The following is a 13,170-nucleotide window of genomic DNA, read 5'->3' as shown; positions in this document are numbered from 1 at the left end:
TATTCTATATAAACTAGAGCAGGTTTGGGAATGAAAACCCACACGTGGACAGGGAGAAATTCCAAAATCCATACAGAAAGCACTGGAGGATAGGATTGAATCCAGGTTCCTGATGCTATAAGACAAAAGTCTGAACTGCTGTGCTACCGATTAAAGATTATCCCAAATCACACTGTTCCATTCATTGCCACTCACACATTAGATTTATTCACTGATATTGCATCCTTATTTTTTCTCTGTTCCTTCCTAGCCTCCCCAGGTGGAATTGAATCAATCTCTGTTCCCATCTCTCTTGAAAGAACTACAGATCCATGCAGTAAGAGCGAATAAAAGTATCCCGTCTCTTTTGATCTGTCCTTGCTTCCTATAGTGCGGCTGAGATTGTCACTGCCTGCCTCTTCAGTGCCTTCTGTGGCCGTGCTTTGAACGTCGATCGCAAGTGGAAAGTATTTTTATAAAGGAAAGCAATTGTGCATTGTGAAGTGTGAAATGAGATTACCTCCCACAGATTGCATTTTGAAGCCAGAGGAAGTTCCAAAGCAATAGAATAAGCAGCACTTTTTCCCTCTACAAAGTGTTAGTTAAACTACAAAGGAATAAACGAATGTAGGAAAGCCTACGTTCAGACTTGAGGGAAGTGTGCAGTGATATACTCCAAGGAGTCATGTTGGGATCTGATGAATTCTGGATGGTATTAGCAGCATTTTTCCCAATGTTTGCATGACGCCAAACTCGGAGCTGCAGTGAGTGATAGGGAAAATACCAAAGGACACCAGGAGAACACAGACATTGTAAAGTGGCAGGCCATGCTTAACTCAAAGTCAAAGCTGATTTTATTATCATATGCATAAGTACACGTGTGCACAGGTGCAATGAAAAACTTACTTGCGGCAGCATCAGGCAGCAGTCACAAGAAAAAGATCATTAATTATATACATTTCTTATGAGAAAGAACATAATAAGAAAAAAAAAGTTAATTTTAGTGCAATGTGATCAAAGTGGTCACAGAGTTACTAAATCGTGGTGTCCACAGTCGTTCCTGTAGTTCAAGAACAAGGTGGTTGAAGGGAAAAAGCTATTCCTGAAAAGGTGGTGTGGGATTTCAGGCTTTTGCACTTCTTTCCAAATGGTAGCTGTGAGAAGATGATGTGTGAGGATATTGTCTTCTTGAGGTAGTAGCTCATGTAGATACCAGTGATAGTGAGGAGAAATGTAAGTAAAGGGCACTATTTTCGGGGTGAAACAATATATGGAGTGACCTATCAGATGAAGTGGTTGAGGCAGGACATTTAAAAGACACTTGGACAGGCACATAGATAGGAAAGGTTTAGCTGGATGTGGATCAAATGTGGGCACATGAGACTGTCTTAATGGGAATCTCGGCTAGCATAGAGCATTTGGGTCAAAGGGCCTGTTTCCTCACTGTATGAATCTATGACTCTAAGATGACTATCTAAGTTGGGGAGTTACAGTACCGTGCAAAAGTTTTAGACACATATAGAGTTAGGGTGCTTAAGACTTTTGCACAGTACTATAGTAATTTCATGTATTGCACTGTACTGCTGCCACAAAAAAAAATCATAAATATGTGAGTGATGATAAACCTGATTCTAATATAGGACTCTATTGTGGACAGAGTGGGGGAAGGAGGGAGGGAGAGGGGAATTACGGTTGGGAAAAGGGGAAGGGAGAGGAGAGGGATTGAGAAGCACCAGAGAGACATTTCATAATGATCAATACACTAATTGTTTGGAACCAGATGACCTTGCCTGGTATCTCAGGGTTGGCAGCATCTGTGCCCGTGCTACTCTCCTGCCTTGGCACTCCTTCTCTGCCACTTGTCCTACACCCCTCCTGCGATGAACGTCCCTTGCCATTTCCAAATTCCCTTGTTGCCACGAGATTTACAAACTTGCTCTCTGTCACATTAAGAAATAACGTACTGTGGAAAAGTCTTAGGCACCTTAGGTTATGTGCATAAGACTTTTGGACAGTGCTGTATATTTGGTGAGTCATTAAGCAAATTGATGACTAATTGGTGAAAAGGGCTTGAGGAGAAAAATGGCCACTCTTGCCCTATTTTTCTCCATTTTTATGTGCTAGCAACTCATATGAACCTGAATCATCTTCATTCCCACTAACTCCACCATCAAATATTCACTCCAAACCTGTGCCACTGTGAAAAACAGATAGCTGAAATGCTTAAGACTTTGGTATTGTGTTGAAGGAATGAATGTTTCCAAACCAAACCCTTCTTTGACCAGAAGGAGCCAGAGGTAGAAGAGACAGATGTTCACACAGCTTTGCTATGTTACAGCCATTGACGGGTCAGGTTGTCTCTCCCTGTGGTCCTGGCGCTTTTGATCGAAGTCCTTTAGCTGCTGCTCTTAGAACATGCGGGTGCCTTTATAGATTGCCAGGAGCCAGGCATCATGGTCTTTAATCAAGGCCTCCCAACGAGTCACAGGCTGTGGCATGCCTCAAGGATGCTTTCACACAGTCTTTATAGCGCTTTGTATGCCCTGCTGCTTTCTGGTGCCATGCGCCAGCTCGGTAAAGAATACCATCTCTGGAAGGCATTTGTCTTCCATCTGGACCAATTCATCAAAGTTGAGCCTTCATGATCAGTGTCTCTGTGCCTTCAGCCTCAATTTGTGGTTCTGCAGGGATGCTATGGGGCGCGGGTTGAAGTAGAACTTCTGTCTGATGGTTAGGCTGAATTTTCTTGCTGTTACAGCCAGGCAGTCAGCAAGCTCCTGCAGGCCCCTTTCACTGTGTGCTGCGCGAGCGCAGTCATCCGCAAAGAGAAAGTCTTGTACTATTATCTCCAGCATTTTGGTCTTGGCCTTTAGGCACTGCGGATCAAAGAAGCATTTATCATTCCTGTAGCAAATTGTTATTGCCGCATCAGTATGTGTGAGAGCAAAGAACAGCATCGTGGCAAACAGCAGGCTGAACAGAGTAGTTGCGAGGACACAGCCCTGCTGGACCCCGGTAGTTAGCAGGAAGAGGTCAGCGGTGCAGCCAGTTTTGATGACCCTGGCCAGCATGCCATCGTAAAATGACTGACTTGACAATGCCCATCAGCCTGGGGTGGGGGGGGGGGGCTGGCGGTTGGCAGCCTAACCTGATAAGGATGTGTCAAAGGCCTGTGCAACGGATGGCATCAAATGCCTTCATCAGGTCCACAAAGAGGATGTAGAGATTCTGGTTCTGTTCCTAGCGCTTCTGGATCTGTCTGACAGCAAAGATCATGTCCACTGTCCCTCTGTTAGATCAGAAACCACGTCGGCTCTCTGAGACAACTTCATCAGGGAGCTGCGATGTAATCCTGTTCAGTGTGATACGTACAAAAACCAAAGAACAGTACACTTAACAATCAGCAATGGCACATAGTCCTTAGAATGACTTGTAAACTTATAAACTATTGACAATTATTGAAATGAAGCTGTGCATATTTAATACAAAATTATATGCCTTATCTCAACAATAATTTTGCCATGGACGGTCCCAAAGCAGCTGCAAAAGGAGGAGGTTTGGGCATTGAGCGAGCATCCCTATCCTGCAACAACCCAGAGCTACAGAAACAACAATAGAAGCTCCAAAGACATCATCCCTGGGAGATGAAGGAGACACCAAGAAGATGGGTTACATCTGGGGTCAACATAAAAGACTGGCCCAGAGCAGAGAGCTCTGACTAGTTATCATCAGCAGAAGGGAAGATGGGCTTACATAAGTAAGATTTCTGAACAAAGGATTATTTAAAACTAGCTAAAATTGTACCATGAATACAAGTAATTCTGCAGATGCTGTAAATCCAAAGCAACACACACAAAATACTGCAAGAGCTCTTCCTCCTAGGTCCTGCCTCCGTCCCTTTCTCCTCCGGTTTACTCTCCTATCTGATTCCTTCTTCTCCAACACTTTGCATTTCCCACCTACTTAACTTCATCTATTACCTTCTAGCTAACCTCCTTCCCCTCTCCCACCTTTTTTAGTTTGGCATCTTCCCCTTCCTTTTCAGTCCTGAAGAAGGGTCTCAGCCAGAAACATTGACTGTTTACTCATTTCCACAGAAGCTGCCTGACCTGCTGAGTTCCAGCAGCATTTTGTGGAAGATTATAATAGTTACTTTATAAGAATCATTATTTTAAAATATTGATTAAGTCCAAATTTTATTACAGAGATGACTTGAGTTCATCTGTGACTATCTAAAAAATGCATTTTCTGGAAGCCAGAGTGAAGATTATATGCAATGCACATGCTGGTAATTCAGGAATATATTGTTCAGAGATACTGCTGATCAGCCATCCGACAAACCACAACTTCCTGAAGGACACAATGTTTGGACAATTTATCTTGCTTGAAATGTTAAACAAAGCAAGAATTGCAAAGCTTAGGTATTGATTGATTTATCTGCCAGCTTGGCTCAGTTGTAACCTTCTTTGGAGTCACAGACCATGGCTTCAGTGTCCTCTTCAATTCTCGGCTGAGGGTGATGCAATAGCTCAGCTTGGAAAGCTACAGTCTCATTGTACCTGAGAACGTGGGTTCAGTACTGACCTTGGGTACTGTTAGTGTGGGCACTTCTGCAGATGTACCATGAGAAGTTGAATGGCGGGGTGGAGATATGTCCCTACCAAAGGAGGCGTAAGGCATTCCTTACCTCCACTAGCCTGCAGGTCACCCTTGGACAGGGTGCGGCACCTGCTTGGCCCCGCAATCGGAGTCATAGAAACATAGAAAAGCTCCAGCACAACACAGGCCCTTCGGCCCACAAAGTTGTGCCGAACATGTCCCTACCTTAGAAATTACTAGGGTTACCCATAGCCCTCTATTTTTCTAAGCTCCATGTACCTATCCAAAAGTCTCTTAAAAGACCCTATCGTATCCACCTCCACCACCATTGCCGGCAGCCCATTCCACACACTCACCACTCTCTCAGTAAAAAACTTACCCCTGATATCTCCTTTGTACCTATTCCCCAGCACCTTAAACCTGTGTCCATTTATGGCAACCATTTCAGCCCTGGGAAAAAGTCTCTGACTATTCACATGATCAATGCCTCTCATCATCTTATACACCTCTATGAGGTCACCTCTCATCTTCCGTCAATCCAGGGAGAAAAGGCCGAGCTCACTCAACCTATTCTCATAAGGCATGCTCCCCAATCCAGGCAACATCCTTGTAAATCTCCTCTGCACCATTTCTATGGTTTCCACATCCTTCCTGTGGTGAGGTGACTTGCACTGAGCACAGTACTCCGAGTGGGGTCTGACCAGGGTCCTATATAGCTGCAATATTACATCTCGGCTCCTAAATTCAATTCCACAATTGATGAAGGCCAATACACCGTATGCCTTCTTAACCACAGTGTCAATCTGTGCAGCTGCTTTGAGTATCTTATGGACTCAGACCCCAAGATCGCTCTGTTCCTCCACACTACGAAGAGTCTTACCATTAATACTATATTCTGCCATCATGAAGCCATGAGACCAGGTGGCAGATTGTCATATTAGAAGCTGGTGGACATCACAAATCCTAAATATGTGACCACTGACGCCAGGCAGACAATCATTGATAATGACTGGGGTTGCCTTTCTTGTAAGGATGCTGCCCAGAAGAAGAACCACTTCTGTAGAAAAATATGCCAAGAACAATCATGTTCAAAAACCATGATCACCTACGTCATATGATACGGCACGTAATGATGATGAAGGATCCCTGCATATGGAGCACTCCTGGTAAGTGCCTCTAAAGGGTGGAATCTTTTCTTTTGATGGAGAGATTGTCTTTTATGATGAGTCATTATGTCAGGTTTGTCACTTAGCTGCTCAAGGTCACTTCGCTATTCAATATAATAATGGCTGACCCACCCCAGATCTTGTCCTCTCTTTCGAGACAGTTCAAGATTCACGATTGTTTTGTGCCATTTCCAGAACACAAACTGTAAAGGCGAGCAAAATAATTATTACTCCAGATCTGATGTGGCATGAAAAATCACACAGTAAGATAAAGAACTCAATAATAGCACAATAAATATTAATAAATGAGATAGCTTATATACATAGATTATTTGCATGTCCATAAACTGGTGATAGGCACAAGAGTTCCTCATTAACATGAATTTTTTGATCTTTCAAAGATCGAACTACTTTGTTTTTAAATGTTCCCAGTTATCTAGATTCCAGGATTTTACACCCTTCCAGAGTAGAACATGAAGTACCAAAGTTGTTAATGACCAATCCTAATCTTGTAATAATGGCTCCTCATTCAAGTTTCTCCCGATTGTGGAAACATCTCAAAGGGTGTAGAAAAGAGAGATGAAGGTATTGCAAGGACTCAAGGGACAGAGTTATAGAGAGAGGTTAGGCAGGCTATTCCTCGGAGACTGAGGGATGACCTTATGCAGATGGAATCAAGAACTGTAGGACGTAGGTGTAAGGTGAGAGTGCAGAGATTTAATAGGAATGTAAGGGGAAAATTGATTACATAAAGGGGGTTATCTGTGCGGAATGAGCATTCATAGGATGTGGTTAAGGCATGTATAATACACATTTTAAAAGAGAGTTTGACTGGTAGTTTGAATTAGAACGTTTTGAAAATTATGAGCTGAACTTTGGCAAATGGGATTATCTTGGGTGAGTCATCTTGTTCCGCAAAGACCAGTTGGGCCAAATAGCTTGATTCAGTACTGTATTACCTTATGGTTCGATATATGCCCTGTTCTGCTCACTCAGAATCTTACATGTTCCAAATTTCATCCTTCATTTGCCTAAACTCCAAAGGATATGCATTTAAACCATCAGACCAGAAGAAGAAATAGGCCATTCAGACCAATGAATCTGCATGGCCCTTTCAACATGACTAATCCGTTATTCCTCTCAGCCCCAATTTCCTGTCTTCCCCTCGTATCTCTTCATGCCCTGACCAATCAAGAATCTTATCAACCTCTACCTTAAATATACTTAAAGATTTGGCCTCCACAGCCAACAATGGCAATAAATTCCACAGATTCACCATTCTCTGGTGAAAGAAATTCCTCCTCATCTCTGTTCTAAAATGATGCCCCACTATTCTGAAGCTGTGTCCTCTGGTCTTTGACTCTCCATATCATCTCCACGTACACCCTATCAAGGCCTTTCAACATTTGATAGGTTTCAATTAGTTCACCCCTCATTCTTCTAAGTTCTCCTGAATACAGGCTGACAGCCATCAAACGTTCTTCATATGACAAGCCTTTCAGTCCTGGAATCAATTTCATAACCCTCGTTTGAACCATCTCCTGTATCAGCACATCCTTTCTAAGATAAGGGGCCCAAAACATCTCACAATACTCCAAATGAGGCCTCATAAGTGTTTTATAAAGCTTCATCATTACGTGCAACACACACACAAAATGCTGGAGGAGCTCAGCAGGCCAGGCAACATCAATGGAAAATAGTAAATAGTCAACATTTCTCCCCAGCTCCCTGTTTCACCTATCATCTACCATGTTATACTTTTTCTTCTCTCCCCCCACATTCTTACTGTGATTTCTTATCTTTTTTTCCTGTCTTGTGAAAGGTCTTGGCCCGCAACATTGACTGTTTACTCTTTTCCATAGATGCTGCCCGGCCTGCTGAGTTCCTCCAGCATTTTGAAAAGCTGTGCTGCCTAAGTCTTTTGCACACCACTATGGCTGTTCTTACATCCTGTGTGAGGTAATTTTGATTTGATTTGAAACATGAGGTGGGAAGACATCCATCTCCATCCTCTCCTTATTTGCCCTTGAAACAGCAATATCTGTCAGCCTTAGGTTCTTGTAAATATTGGTAAACATTTCATGGTAACGTGAAAAAGTTTTGGGCATGCTAGCTCTATATATGTCCCTTAGACCTATGCACAATACATATGTACTTTGATAAGAAATTTACTTTCAACTATGAGATGGACATGAAGGTTCAATGGTGTTTATCAGGGAGTTTTCTTGGAACTGAGGTAACATTCTTACCTTTATAAGCACTGCTATCTGATTCTTCGGCCCCTGTGTGCAGTTCCTGACTGTTAGCAGATGGTGATACGGTAGATTGAGAGGAACTATTTTTTTTCTTGTAAAATACCAGGGAGAGAGATCTGAAAAAACTAGAGCCAGGTCTTTCAGGAGTGAAGTCAGGAAAAGCCTCAGCACAAGAGTAGCAGGAATACAACGCCACCTCAAACAAGCAGTAATTAACGCTGGGTCAGCTGTTAAATTTAGATCTGATGTTGAGAGATCTTTTATTAACCAAGGTCATAAAGGAGGAATAAAGGAGAAAGGTCAGTCTTGAATCCCACTGAATGCTGAAACAGGTTTGCAAGGTTAAATAGCTGACTCCTGTTCCTACGTTTAATATTGTGAGATAGTCTTGAGAAAGTATATTAGTTCTTCATTATATATGCATGTTTCTACATTATGTAGATGTACCTTAGGCTTAACAAAGGTAATCAGGCTTTGAATCCACACAGTGCCAAGGTTAAGTTGTTCTGAGGTCAATCACGATCTATGCTGTAAAATTAACAAGACTGGTAGTCAAGCAAAACCAAGCTGATAATTATTGAGTTTAATAATCAGTCAAGTCTTTTTATATCCTCAAGCACACATCCCCACTGTTTTTGTTATTTCCCCTAACTTTCTAATTCTCTATTTATCTGCATCAAAATCTGCTGAGCAGCTGTAGATATCTCAATTGCACAAACATTCAAGTTCAAGTTCAAGTTTAATTTTCATTCTTCCATACCTGACTACCCATGAAGATAACCAAATGAAACAGCGTTCCTCCAGGGCCAAGGTGCAAACCACAGTGCCAACAGTCATACACAACACTAGGCACGTATAAGATAGCAGTGGACATACAGTCAAACAAAAATAAATAATATAGCCCAGGGCCTTAAGCGACATGTCTGGTAGAGTGATGGAGCATGAATGCTGTTGGCAAGTAAAAACCCTCAGCAGCCTGCAGATGAACACACACTCGCATGCATACACACAGTCCAGTGTGCCTTTCACCAAGTGAACACTAGAGGGCAGCACTGGCAGGCAGTGTCCACCCCCAACCCAACAGGGACACCATGCCACACCTCCTCTGACCAGCTGCAATGGACAACGCCGCCACATGAGGCCTAGGGCTTCCTACAGCCGAGGCCGTGCAGCTCCCCAACTGTCAGTCTCACTGTTAAACCAGTGAACAGGACTTGAAGGTTTGTGCAGCGACCCATACTAGTCAGCAGTTTAACAGAATAATGCAATGGTTTTATTGTCCAATTTAATCTCAAAATGTGAACTTGCAATGCCAGCACTTATTCTCCATTCCTAATCACTCTGAACTGAAGAGGGTGTTAAGCATCATTGACGTCAGTGAGTCTGCAGACACACACTCAGTAGGCAGCTCCTGTACCTAATAAAGTGGCACTGAGATTACGTTTGCGGTCTCATAGAGCTGTAGCTCATCCACTTCGAAGTTTGACATGCTCAAAATATAAAGGTCAAAGTAAACTGTATTCTCAGAGTACATACTGCAGGGTAAATTAGTAAATCTACTAAGTAACTGTAAACAAGGTCTATAAACTGTAAATTCAGGAACTATAAGCTCTAGACAAACTGTGCATTCAGAGATGCTCTTCTGCGCACCACTGTTGTAATACGTGGCTCTTTGAGTTACTGTCACCGTGCTATCAGCTTGAAACAATCTGGCCATTCTCCACTGACGTCTCTCATAAACAAGGGTTTTTCACTCACAAAACTCCTGCTCACTGAATGCTTTTTTGTTTTTTGCATTATTTGCATATTTTGTTGTCTTTTGCACATTGGTTGAATGCCCACGTTGGTGCTGTCTTTCATTGACTCTATTATAATGTAGTCTATTATGAATTTATTGAGTGTGCCTGCAAAAAATGAATCTCAGGGTTGTATATTGTGATATAAGTACTTTAATAATACATTTACTTTGAGCTGTGAACTTTGAGAAGTCTTCTGTCCTCTAACTCGTGCCCTCATCTTGCCGCTACTATCAGGCAGGAGGCTCATGACCCCAAAGGCCCACACCATCAATTTCATGAAGAGCTACCACTCCTTCAAACGTTCAATTCTTGAACCGACCTGGAGAACCCGAAACATAACTTAGCAACAGAACATGAGAGACGATCTACATATACCTGTCTGGACACGCCCTCTGCTGACTGCTCCTGTGGCTCCTCCCACTGACCCTGGTATAAAGGCGACTGAGGCCTGAGCCCGGCCTCTCAGTCTCCAGGATGTAGTATGGTGGTCAACCACTGCTTGTTCATTCTTCTAGTCAATAAAACCCAATATCTCGCCTTTACGTCTCAGAGTGAGTTATTGATGGTGCATCAATTTTACTGACTGGAAGCTTTAAAACATGGAAACCGTTTTACGTCCGGAAAGATTGGATTTGGACCCCCAAGACCCTGAAGCAGCCCTTGCCTTTGAACTCTGGCTTGCATGCTTCCAATCATACTTGGAGGAGGTTAATGTAACTGAACCCGCTGTTATGCACAGAATTCTCCTCTCGAGGGTCACCCCAAAAGTTTATTCATTTATCAGAGACCTGCCGACCTACGAAGGGGCACTGGACGCCCTCAAAAGACAATACCTGCAGCCGGTGAACACTGTCTACGCAAGACATTGTTTAGCTACGCGACGACAGCGGCCTGCAGAGTCGTGCACCCAGTTTCTCTGAGCTCTACAGACGCTCGTCCGAACTTGTGACTGCAAAACGCTCACGGCGGAACAGCATGCAGAGCTGCTAGTACGAAACGCCTTTGTTACAGGAATCAGGTCAGTGTACGTGCACCAGCGGCTGCTGGAAAATGCCGATCTTACCTTACGCTCGGCGATCGAGATGGCTCACACGTTGGAGGCTGCTCTGCACAATGCTGATGCTGTCCAGCTGTGCGATTCCCCGCTAGTACTGTGGACACCTCAGACCCCACCGCCACCAGTTCCAGTGAGCGAATTCACCAACGCCGCTGCCAGTCATGATTCCACGAACTCCCCGAACCCGACCACGGCGGCGGCCAGGCAAAAGCCCGAACTGTGTTACTTCTGCAGACTCGAAAAGCACCCCCGAAAACGCTGTCCAGCCCAAGAAGCAACCTGCTCCAGCTGGGGGAAGTAGGGCCATTTCGCCAAGGTCTGTAAGTCTAAACCGCAAGCAGGGTCGAGCAGTGCTGTGTGTGAGACGTGGGGGCCACCATCTTGCATGCCCAGATGTTGGTGGCCATCTTTGTCACCGTCACCATTCCCCGCCCCCTACCCGTGTGAGATGTGGGGGCCGCCATCTTGCATGCCCGGATGTGGGCGGCCATTTTTGTCGGCATCAACATGCCCCGCTCCTGACCCGCCGATGCTTACCAGGTACCAAGACAGCAGTTCAACTCTGGCCACCGTAACCCTCGACCAAAGCGCCCCACACCAGCTTGCAAGGTCAATGATGGACATCCTGGAGGAGGGGCACAGGACTAGCTGACTGATTGACACGGGCAGCACTGAGAGTTTTATTGACCCGGACACAGTGCAACACTGTGGACTTGTGATGCGGCCAGTAAGCCAGAGGGTCACCTTGGCTTCTGGGTCGCATTCCACAGACATCCGGGTGGGTTGTGTAGCGACATTGGTGGTGCAGGACACAGAATATCGGAACTTTGCGCTACTGGTCATGCCTCAACTGTGCGCATCTGTGCTATTGGGGCTGGACTTCCAGAGCCACCTCAAAAGTATGACTATGGCATATGATGGGCCCCTACCACCACTCACTGTCAGGAATCCTCAGTTTGGTGGGACTTCGCCATATACCCCGTTACTGCACACACACACACACACACACACCGAACCACAGGTCCCACCCAGTGCCATGCCAACAGCCGCGCTACTGACACCACTTGCAGCCTCTCCACCTTCAAGATCCATCCCCCACTGCTGTTCGCCAACCTGACCCCCGATTGTAAACCTGTGGCAACTAAAAGCAGGAGGTACAGCGTGGGGGACAGGGCCTTCATTCAGTCAGAGGTGCAGCGGCTGCTCAGGGAGGGGTTTATCGAGCCAAGTCCTTGGCGGTCCCAGGTGGTTGTTGTTCGGGCTGGGCAAAAAAATAGGACGGTTGTGGACTATAGTCAAACCATCAATAGGTTTACGCAGCTTGACGCGTACCCCCTACCCCGCATCGCAGTTATGGTCAACCAGATAGCTCAGCACAAGGTGTACTCGACAATAGATCTGAAATCCACTTATCACCAGCTCCCCATCCTCCCAGAGGACCGCCCCTACACTGCCTTCGAGGCGGGCGGCAGGCTCTATCACTTCCTGCGCGTCCCATTTGGTGTCACAAATGGTGTCGGTCTTCCAGAGGGAAATGGACCAGATGGTGAATCAGTGCCAACTGAAGGCAACATTTCCCTATCTGGATAACATCACCATCTGTGGTTGCGACTGGTCGGATCATGACGCCAACCTCCAATGATTTTTCCAAGTGGCCGAAGCTCTGAACCTTACTTATAATAGGGACAAGTGTGTGTTCGGAACCACCCGCCTTGCTATCCTTGGGTATGTCATGGAAAACGGGGTCATTGGCCCTGATCCTGACCGTATGCGCCCCCTGTTAGAACTCCCTCTTCCCACCACTCTCAAAGCCCTCAGACGGTGCCTGGGTTTTTATTCCTATTACGCCCAACGGGTCCCGCATTACGCAGACAAGGCCCGCCCCCTGGTCAAGTCTACCACTTCTCCCCTCTCTGCTGAGGCCTGCGCGGCCTTCAGCTGCATTAAAGGGGACATTGCCAAAGCAACGATGCATGCGGTGGACGAGACCATTCCCTTCCAAGTAGAGAGTGACGCCTCCGATTTCGCGCTGGCTGCTACCCTCAATCAGGAACGCAGGCCAGTAGCATTCTTTTCTCGTACCCTTCAAGGCTCTGAAATTCGGCACTCCGCAGAGAAGAAAGAAGCCCAGGCCATAGTGGAGGCTGTTAGGCACTGGAGGCACTATCTCGCTGGCAAAAGGTTCACCTTGCTGACCGACCAGCGCTCGGTTGTGTTCATGTTTAGCAACCAACAGTGGGGCAAAATCAAAAATGATAAGATTTTGCGGTGGAGAATAGAACTCTCCACCTGCAACTATGATATCCTGTACCAGC

This window comes from Hypanus sabinus, chromosome 17 (genome assembly GCF_030144855.1).
Source record: "Hypanus sabinus isolate sHypSab1 chromosome 17, sHypSab1.hap1, whole genome shotgun sequence".
Lineage (NCBI taxonomy): Eukaryota > Metazoa > Chordata > Chondrichthyes > Myliobatiformes > Dasyatidae > Hypanus > Hypanus sabinus.
The sequence above is the reverse complement of the archived record's forward strand: the minus strand, read 5'-3'. Positions refer to the sequence as shown.